Source organism: Ursus maritimus, unplaced genomic scaffold (genome assembly GCF_017311325.1).
Source record: "Ursus maritimus isolate PB19 unplaced genomic scaffold, ASM1731132v1 scaffold_13, whole genome shotgun sequence".
NCBI classification, from domain to species: Eukaryota; Metazoa; Chordata; class Mammalia; order Carnivora; family Ursidae; genus Ursus; species Ursus maritimus.
In genome coordinates, this window is record NW_024423675.1 from 46,945,342 (window position 1) to 46,958,605 (window position 13,264).

Below are 13,264 nucleotides of genomic sequence, written 5' to 3' on the forward strand. Positions count from 1 at the left end.
GCACTTGGTCCCAGAAATCAGGGTCTTCCTAATCCTACATTACTTTATCCACCTAATTTCCACTGAAGAACTCTCTTCTACAGTCAAGCCAGTGGATTTATTCTAATTTTCTCTATGTTCCTACATCATTTTGTTTCTACATCCTTGTGCTTTTATTTTTATTTCCCAGCCTCTTCCCTCCCTGTTTTTTTGGGATATCTTCCCTCCTTTGCTGGCAAGTTCTGCAATTTTACTAAATAAACTCACTTCTGTTCTAAATAATTGAAACTGAATCTTACGGAATAATGATCCTTTTCTACATAATTAGGAATGTGTTGTAGAGTCATTCTTTCTAATCCTTTCATGTAGTGTTTTCAAAATACTAATGGAAGCTTGTATTTCTTTTTGAGCAGTAGAGAGTCTTAAGCGTCTTTTCTCCAACGCTTTATAGGACATAGCTAAGGATTAGGGGTTTAGTCACTGAATTATTCAATTTACGTTCAAAGTCACTATTTTGCTTACTAATGAAATGAGGTATTTCTTGTTTACTCCATATCTATATGGTTCACCCTCTGACCTTTGTCAACTCTTGGCTAAAATGATTTCTTAGTGACATTTCCCTGACCATCCCATATGAATCACACCCTTCCATGCACATGCTGCTACGCTACCCTCCCCTCTACATTTTCTCCCTAAAATATCATAGCATGTATAGTTTACTTATTGGATTATATTCTATACCATGAATTAAAATATTAATTACATGGAGGACAAGATTTGCATCTGTTTTATTCAGTGACATATTTTCAAATACATAGAATGAAGCCTGGTATAGAAGAGAAACTCAAATATACATATATTTAAAAATCTAAAATGAAGCTTACTAGCCACACTTCGTCTTTTATAGCTCTACATTTTTTCTCTTTTCATCCTGTATTTTTTACATTTTCATAAGTATGCCACAACCTCAATTTAATATATTTATATAAAATGCTATCATTCTTAAATATTTTAGTAATGCTCTAAAACATATTTAGGAAGCTCTGTTAATTCAAACAAATAGTATAAGAGAAGTTTAAACTAGGAGTAAACTGGGAACACACTTATGGAAACTCTTCTCTTAATGAGCCTTGAAGTAAGTTAGGAAACAGCTTTAATTCTTTTGAGCCACTCTGGTTCTATTTAGTATATTACAAGTTCAGTGGTTAAATAGTTCCTTAGTGGAAGAAAGCTGAAACAACTCTATTAGACTAATGACAAGGGTTGATTTGATTTTTTTTTTTTTTTTTTTTTTTTTTTTTTTTTTTGGGTCTTTAGAGCTGAGAACAAATTAGGTCATAGTGATGGATTAGATCCAAGCATAGTATCTTGGCTTGACATATAGGAAACGTTCTGGTTCAGAATTACAAAGCATCTATACTTGTAATGCTATATTTGTGACTATGTACATCAAGAGTGATGAGATTTGTAGAAAAGTAGAAATAAAAAAGAAATAAGAAATGAATCTCATAGGAAAGCTAATCAGAGAAAAGGATTTTTCTAGAGTTTATAAGTTAGGGATTCTTTGACGCTAAAAAGTCACACCTTTTGCAGTTGTTGAACAAGCTATGACTGAACATGAGCTCATGCCCTCTCTAAGCTTGCACAGATATGCATAAGGCTTGTCACAATGGAGAAATATCTTTGGCTTCCATTAAACTCAATGGAACTCGACTGATTGTCCCAGCACAGTGATAGCATAGCATTTTGAATTGATCATTAGAATGGACGTTGGCAAAGTGCCCTGACTACCTCTGTCTTTTGTTTGACTGATTTCAGACAAATTTCCATAGGTCATGTGTTGTGGAATAGACACAGCAAGGCTTGAGACCTGGTTCTGCCAAGGAACCAGAAACCACAAACTCATGGGAAGTTGACCTCGAATTCTCCCACTGAGTGATGAACTCTTAGGAAAATGCTGGGGTTGTTTTGAATCCGTTATTTCACTTGGTGAGCACACAGGCGCATAGCCAGCATTTCAAAAAAGGCCAGCATAATAAAAAAGGGCCAGGAGAGTATGAAAAATTCTCTGATATTGGCAAATGGTATTTCTCGCACCTGGTAGAAACTTATTCTATGAGGGCATTATCTGCAGCTGTGTACCTCCTTGAGGACTTTGGAAATTTGGTAGGTTTCCACTACTGACTGAGAGTATACTGTAATATCTCCCAGTTCTTGTAGCTGTCTCTAAACAGAGAGGTTTCTATATCCTCTGCCATTAAATAAAATTTAAAGAAAATTATTTCCCTCTGCCAATTGGCATCTTTTCGTTAGTCAAATCCTATCCCATTGTTTCATGCCCACACACCCAGAAACATACAGCAAATTAAAGGTGACATGAAGTACATTACTGAAATTTACTCTTATTAAACTCAAAACATCTCTTATCCTTTGCTCCACACTCCTTCTAATTCATGTCTTCTCTAAATCCAAAACAAATCAACAAAGACAAAAACTAAAATTTAATAATTTGTAGCTTCAAAAGGGAGCTAACAATTTAATATTTATTGGACCTATTTTTTTGAGGCATGAACACAAGCTACAGCAAATAATTGAAGGCCAAGAAAGATCTATGGATTCCTGGTATTGTAGACACTTCCTCAGCAAGACCTGTGACTCCTCATGGCAAACAGAATCAGAGGCATCCACAGATCTTCTAAAGTCCTACTGTAACTCCTCCATCTTCACATCTTTATCACTGCTTACAGCAGCGAAAAGTTACAGAACATTTTTTGACAGTAGTGCAATCAAATTTAACTGATAAAAATAAACAGAAAAGCCCTAAATATTGGACATTTAACAATTTTTGTAAAAGATCTATTAAGATAATTCATATATTATAAAACTTTCCTTTTAAAAAATATATAACAACTAATATTTAAATAACCAAGATGTCTAGGAAGAAATCACAAGGGTAACTTAAAAGTATATTTTGAACTGAATGTCAGTGAAAACACAACATATAAAAACTGAAGTAATACAGCTAAAAAAGTGTTTAAAAGAAAATTTATAATTGTAAAGTCTTAGGAAAAAAATGTTTACTATCAGCTATCGAGTTTTTACATGAAGAAGATAAGGAGAGACAGCAAATTAAACTCACATAAGCATAAATGCACAAGTAATGAATGTATGAGCAGAAATCAGTAACATAGAACAAACAATAGTGTAAGTTAACAAAGTCAAGAGTAGTTTCATTGAAAAGATTAATAGAGACATGACTAGATACATTAATGTGGAGGAAAAAAAGAACACGTATTACCAATATCTTAATAAAATATTTCTTACTAAGAAGCCTACATGTGTTAATGATTATAAAGAATTTTAAACAGTTTTATGTCAATCAACAATTGTGATGTTATTGCATCACTTCCTAAAAAAAAAAAAAAAAAAAAAAAAAAAAAAAAACAACCTACCAGAACTAATACATGAAAGTTTTAAATCTATAGAATTCTCTACCTATTACAGAGACTGAATTTGCCATCATAAGATTTGCCACAACGAAAACTCAAAGTTCATATGGGTTTTCTGCTGCATTCTAGCAAACATTAGGGAACAAGCACATTACTGGGTATAATATATAAACACTTGCAAAAAGTAGAAGATAGGACAGACTTTGTAATTTATTCATGGGACCAGCATTATTCTAAAACAAAACTAGACAGGCAATCCAAGAAACGTACACAGCAATATTATTCATGATCATAGATGCAAAAACTTTTAATATAGTACCAGCGAATTGAATTTATCCATATATAAAAAGAAGATAAAACATGACCAAAAAGGATTTATCTCAAGAATGTAAAATTGTTTGAACTTTTAAAAATCAATCAGCATAACTCACCACATGAATAGAACGAAGGAGAAAAAACACAGGACCTTATCAATAGAAGCAGAAAATTTACTTAAACTTCAAAGACAATTCATAATGGAAACTGTCTACAAACTAGGAATAGAAGGGTACACCCCTGAATTTGAAAAGGGCATTTATAAAAAGAAGTCTAATGCTAACATCATACTTAATGGAGAAGTATTAAATGATTTCCTTCAAAGACTCAGAGCAAGGCAAGAATGCCAACTCTGTTTTTATTCAATAGGGTACTAGTAGTTCAATCCTGTACCATAGAGCAAGGAGAAAAAACTAAATACGTCGAAACTGAAAAGACAAAACAAGCTCTTTTTTTTATTCAGAGATGGTATGATATTATGCATAGAAAATCATATGGAATCTTCAAAAAATTACTAGAGCTAAAAAATTAATCAAGTTAGAGGATATAAGGTAATGATGTAAAAATCAGTTTTATTTCTATATGTAAACATCAAATAATTGGCAAATAAATCACAAAAAAATCCATTTTTAATGGCAGTAGCAAACATTTAGGATTCAATTTAATAAATAAAATATCAAAGCCTCCACATTGAAAACTACCTTCTGGGAGAAAGTAAACAAATAAATGGTGAGATATAACAAGTATATCACCTGGAAACTCAATATTTTTAAAATGTCAATTTACACCAAATTTATCTATAGATTGAATCCATAGATTAACTCTACCCAAAGTCCTAATAGACCTGTTTGATGAAATCAATAAGCTGAATTTAAAATTATATGGATCTAAAAGACTTATAAGCACAAAATCTTGAAGAAAACTGGAGGATTTACTCAATTTGATATTGAGGCTCACTGTAGAGCTGCTATATTAATCCAGAGAGTATAACACTGGTATAAAAATAGAGATGTGAAACAGAATACGGACTGGCATATATCATCAACTGATTTTTGACAAAAATGCAATGAGGAAAAAGATGTTTTAAACAAATGGTGTGAAAAAAAACAGCATTAAGTGTATGAGGAGAAAGAAAAAAACAAGGTTTGGCCTGCTACTTCACAGCATCAAAAACTCTTAATTTGAGACAGAGGACAGATTTAAACAAACAAGCAAAAACTCCAAAGTGTCTAGAATAGAACACTTTTGTGGCCTTGGATTAGGTCACGAATATAAAATTCACATTGGATTTTATCAAAATAACTTCTGATTATTAAAAATTATCATTAAGAAAATGAAGTGCAAACCACAGGGAAAACATACTCATAAGCCATATTTATCACAGACTGCTATCAAACTTACATAGAGAACTCCCACAAATAAATAATAAAAAGACAAACAACCCAAAAGTGAATGGTTAAAGTCTAAAAGAGTCACTTCACAAGAGAATGTGTAGGTGTATGTGTGTGTGTGTCATATGTGTCACTGGAAAATACATTAAACAATGCTCACCTTTATTAAGGAAGTGTGTATTTAAGAGGAAATACTATGTTACATCCAGTACAATAATTAAAATTTTAGAAACTGACATTATATTTTGGCTTTGTTGTGAATCTGTTATCCATTGGTATGGGGATAGAAAATGTCACAATCAGTTTGGAAACAATTTGGCAGTTTCTTATAAGCATCTACCTACCATATGAATAAACAATTTCACTCCTCGAATTTACCAAAATGATATCAAGCAAGTGTACACAAAAAAGATTTACAAAATCATGCTTACAAAAGCTTTATACATACTAGCTCTCAACTGGCAACAACCTAACTGTTCATTAACAGAATGGATTTTTAAAAATTGTCTTCTTAATATTTTTTGATAATGCAAACTTTCTCTAACAGCTTTCATTTATTTATTTTTAATGTTATTTTTCTTCATATGAATTCCAGTAGACTTAATATATAGTGTGATATTAGTTTCAGAATCACAATACAGTGATTCAACAATTCTATACATAACTCAGTTTTCATCATTAATCCCTTCATGTATTCCATGACCCCCCCCCCCAACTGGTAACCATCAGTTTGTTCTCTATAGGTAAGAGTCTGTTTCTTGATTTGTCTCTCTCTTTTTCATCCTTTGCTTGTTTTGTTTCTTGAATTCCACATATTAGTGAGATCATATGGTATTTATCTTTCTCTGACTTATTTTGCTTAGCATTATACTTTCTAGATCCATCCATGTTGTTGCAAATGGCAAGATTTCATTCTTTTTATGGCTGAATAATATTCCATTGTGTATAGATACATCTACTTTATCCATTTATCTATCAATGGATACTTGGGCTGCTTCTATCGTTTGGTTATTGTATTGTAAATAATACTGCAATAAACACAGGGGCACATAATTCCCTTCAAATCAGTGTTTTCACATTCTTTGCATAAATACCCAGGAGTGTGATTCCTGGATCATAGGGTAGTTCTATTTTTAATTTTTAGAGGAACCTCCACACTGTTTTCCACAGTGGATGCCCCAGTTTGCATTCTCAACAAAAGAGCATGAGGGTTCCTTTTTCTCCATATCCTTGTCAACACTTGTTTCTTGAGTTTTTGATGTTAGCCATTCTGACAGGTTGGAGGTGATATCTCATTGTGGTTTTGATTTGCATTTCCCCGATGAGTGAAGTTGAGCATCTTTTCATGTGTCTGTTGGCCATCTGTATATCTTCCTTGAACAAATGTCTGTTCATGTCTTCTAATCATTTTTAATTGGATTATTTGTTTTGGGGGTGTTGGGTTGTACTAACTCTTTATATATTTTGGATACCAACACTTTATTGGATATGTCATTTGCAAATATCTTTCTCCATTCAGCAGGCTGTCTTTTAGTTTCATTAGCTTTGCTGTGCAGAAGCTTTTTATTTTTATGGAGCCATGATATTTTATTTTTGCTTTTATTTTCCTTGCCTCAGAGACAATCAAGAAGGATATTGCTACGAAAGTCAGGTAAATTACTGCCTGTGTTCTCTTCTAGGATTTTTATGGTTTAGGTCTCAAATGTAGATTCTTAATCCAGTTTGAGGTTTTTTGTTTTGTTTTGTTTTGTTTTTGTGGTGTATGTGGTTCAGTTTATTCTTTTGCATATTGCTATCCAGTTTTCCCAATACCATTCGTTGAAGAGACTACCTTTTTCCCATTGCATATCCTTGCCTCCTTTGCTGTTTTTTGGCCATCTGTATGTCTTCTTTGGAGAAATGTCCATCATATCATTTGTCCATTTTTTATTGGATTATTTTTTTCCTGGTGTTGAGTTTTATAAGTTTCTTATATACTTTGGATACTAACCCTTTATCAGATATGTCCTATGTCAGTATTTCCCCCATTCAGTAGGTTGCCTTTTAGGTTTGCTGATTTATTCTTTTCTTGTGCAGAAGCCTTTTATTTTGATGTAGCCCCAATAATTATTTTTGGTTTTGTTTTGCTTACCTCAAAAGACATATCTAGAAAAATGTTACTATGGATGATGTGAGAGAAATTATTGCCTGTGCTCTCTTCTAGGATTTTTATGGCTTCAGGTCTTCCATTTTGGTCTATGATCCATTTTGAGTTTATTTTTGTGTATGGTGTGAGAAAGGGGTCCAGTTTCTTTCTTTTGCATGTAGCTATTCAGTCCAACACCATTTGTTGAAGAAACTGTCTTTTTCCTATTGCATATTCTTGCCTAGTTTAAGATTAATTAACCACAAAATTGTGGGTTTAATTCTGGGCTCTCTCTTCTGTTGTATTGATCTAAGTGTCTATTTCTGTGCCAGTACCATTCTGTTTTGATTACTACAGCGTTATAGCATATCTTGAAATCTAGGATTGTGACACCTCTAATTTTGTTCTTCTTTTTCAAGATTGCTTTGGCTATTTGGGGTCTTTTGTAGTTTCATAAAAATTCTGAGACTTTTTTTTGTTGCTGTTGTTCTAGTTCTGTGAAAAATGTTGTTAGTATTTTGATAAGGATTGCACCAAATCTGTAGAATGCTTCGGGTAATATAGACATTTTAACAGTATTGGTTCTCTCAATTCTGAGCATGGACTATCTTTCCATTTATTTGTGTTGTCTTCAATTTCTTTCATCAATGTTTTATAGGTGTCAGAGTACAAGTCTTTCACCTCCTTGCTTACGTTTATTCCTAGATATTTTATTGGGGGGGGGCAATTGTAAATGGAATTGTTTTCTTTATTTATCTATCAGTTACTTCATTATTAGTATATAGAAATGCAACAGATTTCTGTATGTTGATTTTGTATGCTGTGAACATACTGAATTCAATTATAAGTTCTAGTAGTTTTTGGTGGAGTCTTTATAGTTTTCTACATACAGTATCATATGTAAATAGTGAGAGTTTTACTTCTTCCTTACCAATTTGGATGTCTTTTATGTCTTTTTTTATCTGACTGTTGTGGCTAAGACTTCCAGTATGACGTTGAATAAAAGGCGTGAGAGTGGACATCCTTACCTTGTTCCTGATCTTTGGGGGAAAGCTCTCAGTTTTTCACCACTGAGTACGATGTTAGCTGTTGGTTTTTCATATATGACCTTTATTGCATTGAAGTATGTTCTCTCCACATATCCTTTGTTGATGGGTTTTATTATGAATGGATGTCATGCTTATCAAATGTTTGTTCTGCATCTACTGAAATGATATTATTTTTATCCTTTCTCTTGCTGATGTAATGAATCATTGATTGATTTGCAAATATTGAACCACTCTTACATCCTAGGAATGAATCTCATTTGATCTTGGTGAATAATTTTTTAAACGTATTGTTAGATTTGTTTTGTTAATATTTTGTTGAGGACTTTTACATCTATCTTCATCAGAGATACTGGCCTGTAGTTCTCTTTTTTTTGTGGTGTTCTTATTTGGTTTTGGTATCAGGGTTATGCTGGCCTATGGAATGAATTTGGAAGCTTTCCTTCCTCTTCAATTTTTTGGAATAAAGAAGAACACATTAACTCTTCTTTAAATGTTTGGTAGAATTCATCTGTGAAGACACCTGGTCCTGGACTTATATTAATTGGGGGGTTTTGATCACTGATTCAATTTCACTGCTGATGATCGGGCTGTTCAAATTTTCAATTTTCCTATTCAGTTTTGGGAGGTTATATGTTCCTAGGAATTTATCCCTTTCTTTTAGGTTGTCCAGTTGCTGGCATATAATTTTTATATTTTCTTATAGTCCTTTGTATGTCTATGGTGTTACTAATTATTTCTACTCTTTCATTTGTGGTTTTGTTTGAGTCCCCCCCCCCTTTTTTTTAATATGAGTCCTGCTAAAGGTTGATCAATTTTGTTGATCTTTTTCAAGGAACCGGCTCCTGGTTCCATTGATCTGTTCTATTGTTGGTTTTGATTTGGTTTGGTTTCCATTTTGTTTATTTCTGCTCTAATCTTATTTCCTTCCTTCTACTGGTTTTAGGTTTTGTTTCTTCTTCTTTTTCTAGCTTCTTTAGGTATAAGGTTAGGTAGTTAGATTTTTCTTCCTTCTTGAGGTAGGCCTGTATTGCTCTGAACTTCCCACCTAGAATAGTTTTTGCTGGATCCCAAAGATTTTGGACCATTGTGTTTTCATTTTCATTTGTTTCCATGAATATTTTGATTTTCTCTTTGATTTCTTGGTTGATCTATTCATTGCTAAGTAGCATGTCATTTAAGCTCCATGTATTTGTACTTTTTCCAGATTTTTTACTTGTGGCTGGTTTCTAATTTCATAGTATTGTGGTCAGAAAATATGTATGGTAGGACATTCATCTTTTTGAAATTATTAAAACTGGTTTTGTGGCCTAATATGTGATCTATTCTGGAGAATATTCCATGTACCCTTAAAAAGAATGTATATTCTATTGTTTAGGATGGAATATTTTGAATATATCTGTTAGGTCCAGCTAGTCCATTGTAGCATTCAAATCTACCATTTCCTTGTTGATTTTCTGTTTGATGATCTATCCACAGATGTAAATGCAGTGTTAAAGTCCCCTACATTATGTATTACTATCGATTACTTCCTTTGTGTTTATTATTAGCTGCCTTATATATTTAGGTGCTCCCACGTTGGGTGCATGAATATTTGCAATTATTATAACCTCTTGTTGGATTGTTCCCTTTATGATTTTGTAGTGTCTTCTTTGTCTCTTGTTACAGTCTTTGTTTTAAAGTCTATTTTCTCTGATGTAAGCATTGTTTCGAGGGTTCTCTTTTCACTTCCATTTGCATAATAAGTGCTTTTCCATCCCTTCGCTTTCAATCTGCATGTGTCTTTTGGTTTGAAATGAGTCTACTGGAGGCACATATCAATGGGTCTTGCTTTTTTATCCTTTCTGTCATGCAATGTCTTTTGATTCCATTTATATTCAAAATACTTATTGATAGGTATGTACTTAATGCATTTTATTACTTGTTTCATGTTATTTTTGTAATTCTGTTACTTTCCTTTGTACTCTTCTCTGTTTGTTGGCTTTTTTTTAGTGATATTCTTGGATTCCTTTCTCTGCATTTTTGCATATCAATACCAGTTTTTGATTTGTGGTGTATATAGAACATCTTATGCATATAGCAGTCTATATTAAGTCGATAGTTGCTCAAGTGTGAACCCATTTTAAAAGCACTAAATATTTACTCTCCCTCCCACAGCCCCACATTTTAGATATATAGTGTCATATTTTACATCCTTTTTGTGTGTGAATCCCTTGCCTGATTTTTATAGATATACTTAAATTTACTGCTTTGTGTGCTTCTTACCTTTCTTAGTCCCACTTACAGTCTTTCAATTCAAGGTGTCCCCTTTAACATTTCTTGTGAAGCTGGTTAAGTGGTGATGAATTTCTTTAACCTTGTTTGTCTGGGAAACTTTATTCTGAATGATAGCATTGTTAGATAGAGTATTCTTGGTTGCAGATGTTGTTCTTTCAGCATTTTGAATATATCATGCCACACTCTTCTGTCCCAAAAACTCTCTGCTGAAAAATCAACTGATAACCTTATGGGGTTTCCCTTGGATGCAAGTGTTTTCTGTCCTCTTTCTGCTTTTAAAATTCTTTCTTTATCACTACTTCTTACATTTAATTACTATATGTCTTGGTGTAGACTTCCTTGTGTTAATTTTGTTGGAGGCTCTCTGTGCTTCATGGACCCAGATGTCGCCTTCCTTCCCATATTCGGGCAGTTTTCAGCTTAGTTCTTCAAATAAATTTTCTGCCCTTTTTTCTCTCTTTTCCTTCTGAGATCCCTATAATGCAAATGTAATTACACCTGATGGTATGTCTGAGTTCCCTAATCTATTTTCTTCTTCTTCCTCTCTCCCCCTCCTCCTTGTTGCTGTTGTTGTTGTTATTACTATTACTATTTTTTTTCTCTCTCCTCTTCAGCTTGATTGTGTTCCACTTCTCTGTCCTCCAGGTTGCTCATTCATCTTCTGCCTCCTCTAGTGTACTATTTCCTCCAGTGTATTTTTAATTTCAGTTCTTGAGTTCTTCATCTCTGATTGGTTTTTTTTTTTTTATGCTTTCCATCTCTTTTTTGAGGGTCTTACTGAAGTCCTCCACTCTTTTCTCAAGTCCAGTGAGTATCTCTATGACCATTACCTAAATTCTCGATCAGGCATATTACTTAGCTAATTTCTTCTAGGTCTCTTGCTGTGATTTTGTCCTTTCTTTGGGGACATATTTCTCTGTCTCTTCATTTTGCTAACTCTCTGGGTCTGTTTCCATGTGTTAGAAAAGCCAGCTATGTCTCCTACTCTAGAAAGTAGTGGCCTTATGAAAAGAGGCCCTGTATTGCCCGCAGTGCAATGTCTCCTGTTCACCAGAAACTGGCACTTCAGGGGTATATTCTGTGTGTGTTGCAAGTCCCCTACTCTTGTGGCTGAGCCATGTTTGCCTTCAGTCTCATGATCTGCAATGGCTGTCTTTGCCTGTTTTGGGCAGTGTTTGGTCTTGTTAGTGGGCCAGTCTGGGGCTACCTTGTGTGTTTAATATCTCAAAAGTACCTGGGCTCCTTGGAAAAATGGCTAATTCCATGACTAGGGCAGAGAAATAAAGGCAAGTCTGGAATATCTTTCATTCCAGGAAGGAAAAAAGTGCTCTCTTATATGAACTTGTCAAAAGATAATAGGATCCAGTTGAACGGTCTCTCACTGGCCATGTAGGGCTACCATGAACACACTATAGAAATATAAAAATGTACTGACATTTTACTCTGACAGTAAAAAATCCTAAAGATGTATAGGTGGGGTGGTAGTAAAAATTCTTTTTTTAATAGAAAAAAATGCTACTAATAAATGTAGAATAAATAAAATAATTAGAAAATAACCATTTTTTACCTCTCTAGTAACTGATTAAGGCAAGAATCATGAATGGATGCTAAAATATTAGGTGAAAAGCTGTTGAGGAATGCAATATTTACAGAATTCCAAATTATAAAAATATAAATTTTTAATATAGAAACAGTCTCTTATAATGGATAAAACTGGTGACACTACCTTAACCTAGTGGTCAAACTTAATATTACCATAACTGACATCTGTGTAAACAATGATAAGATATAATGAGAATGTAGATCAACAATGTATTAGTCCCTGCCAAACTCTTTAATCTGAGTATAATCTATGACTAGACAAATACAAATTTAGGGATATTCTGCAAAATAATTGTCATAGATATATTAAAATATCAACATCATGAAAGACAAGAGTAAATAAATAAAAAGAAAAGTTGGTTAACTTTTCTAGGCACCAAATACATTAAATACAACACTTTGGATGGGTTTTGGCCAATGGAGCAGGCAGATCAGCAGGAGAACATGGGGGGCAGGGCATGCAGGACCAGCAAGTCTGTGCAGGTCCACTGTGGGAAGGGGCCTACAGCAACTTGAGAAAATTCTTGCACATGCTGGGATGGATGGAGGGGGTATTTCCACAGGAGAATGTGGGGTGGGGCATGCTACCAGCAAACTAGGTGTAGAGTGTTTGTTGAGCTGTTCCTGCAGGTTTTTACATTTCTAGGTTTGGGGGTTGAGAAGGTAAATTATGCGACCATCTCTTTTGTTCATGGTGAAGTCCCCTAAAGATCCCTGTCCTCCCAGCACACACTCTAAGATTAGTAGATAAATCTTCTTGTATACCCCGTGTGTTTTTCAAACTGCTGCTTCTATGCTGTATCTCTGTGAGACTGTTTGTTGTGTTGTCTCTTTGGGTGGGGACTCCACCCTCCCAGAGCCCAGTCTGTTGACTTTTTTTAAAGTTCCAGGGGTTAAGCCCCAATGATTGTTATGCCCCTCTGGTTTTCAAAACCAAATGTTATGGGGATTCATCGTCCCTAATGGGTCCCCTTGCCTAGGGGCCTGATGTTGGTTCTGTTCCTCTCTCTCCTCAGAACCTGCAGAGTTCCTCCCCCTACAGACACTCCATGGATCTTTTTGGCTCCAGACCATGTCTCT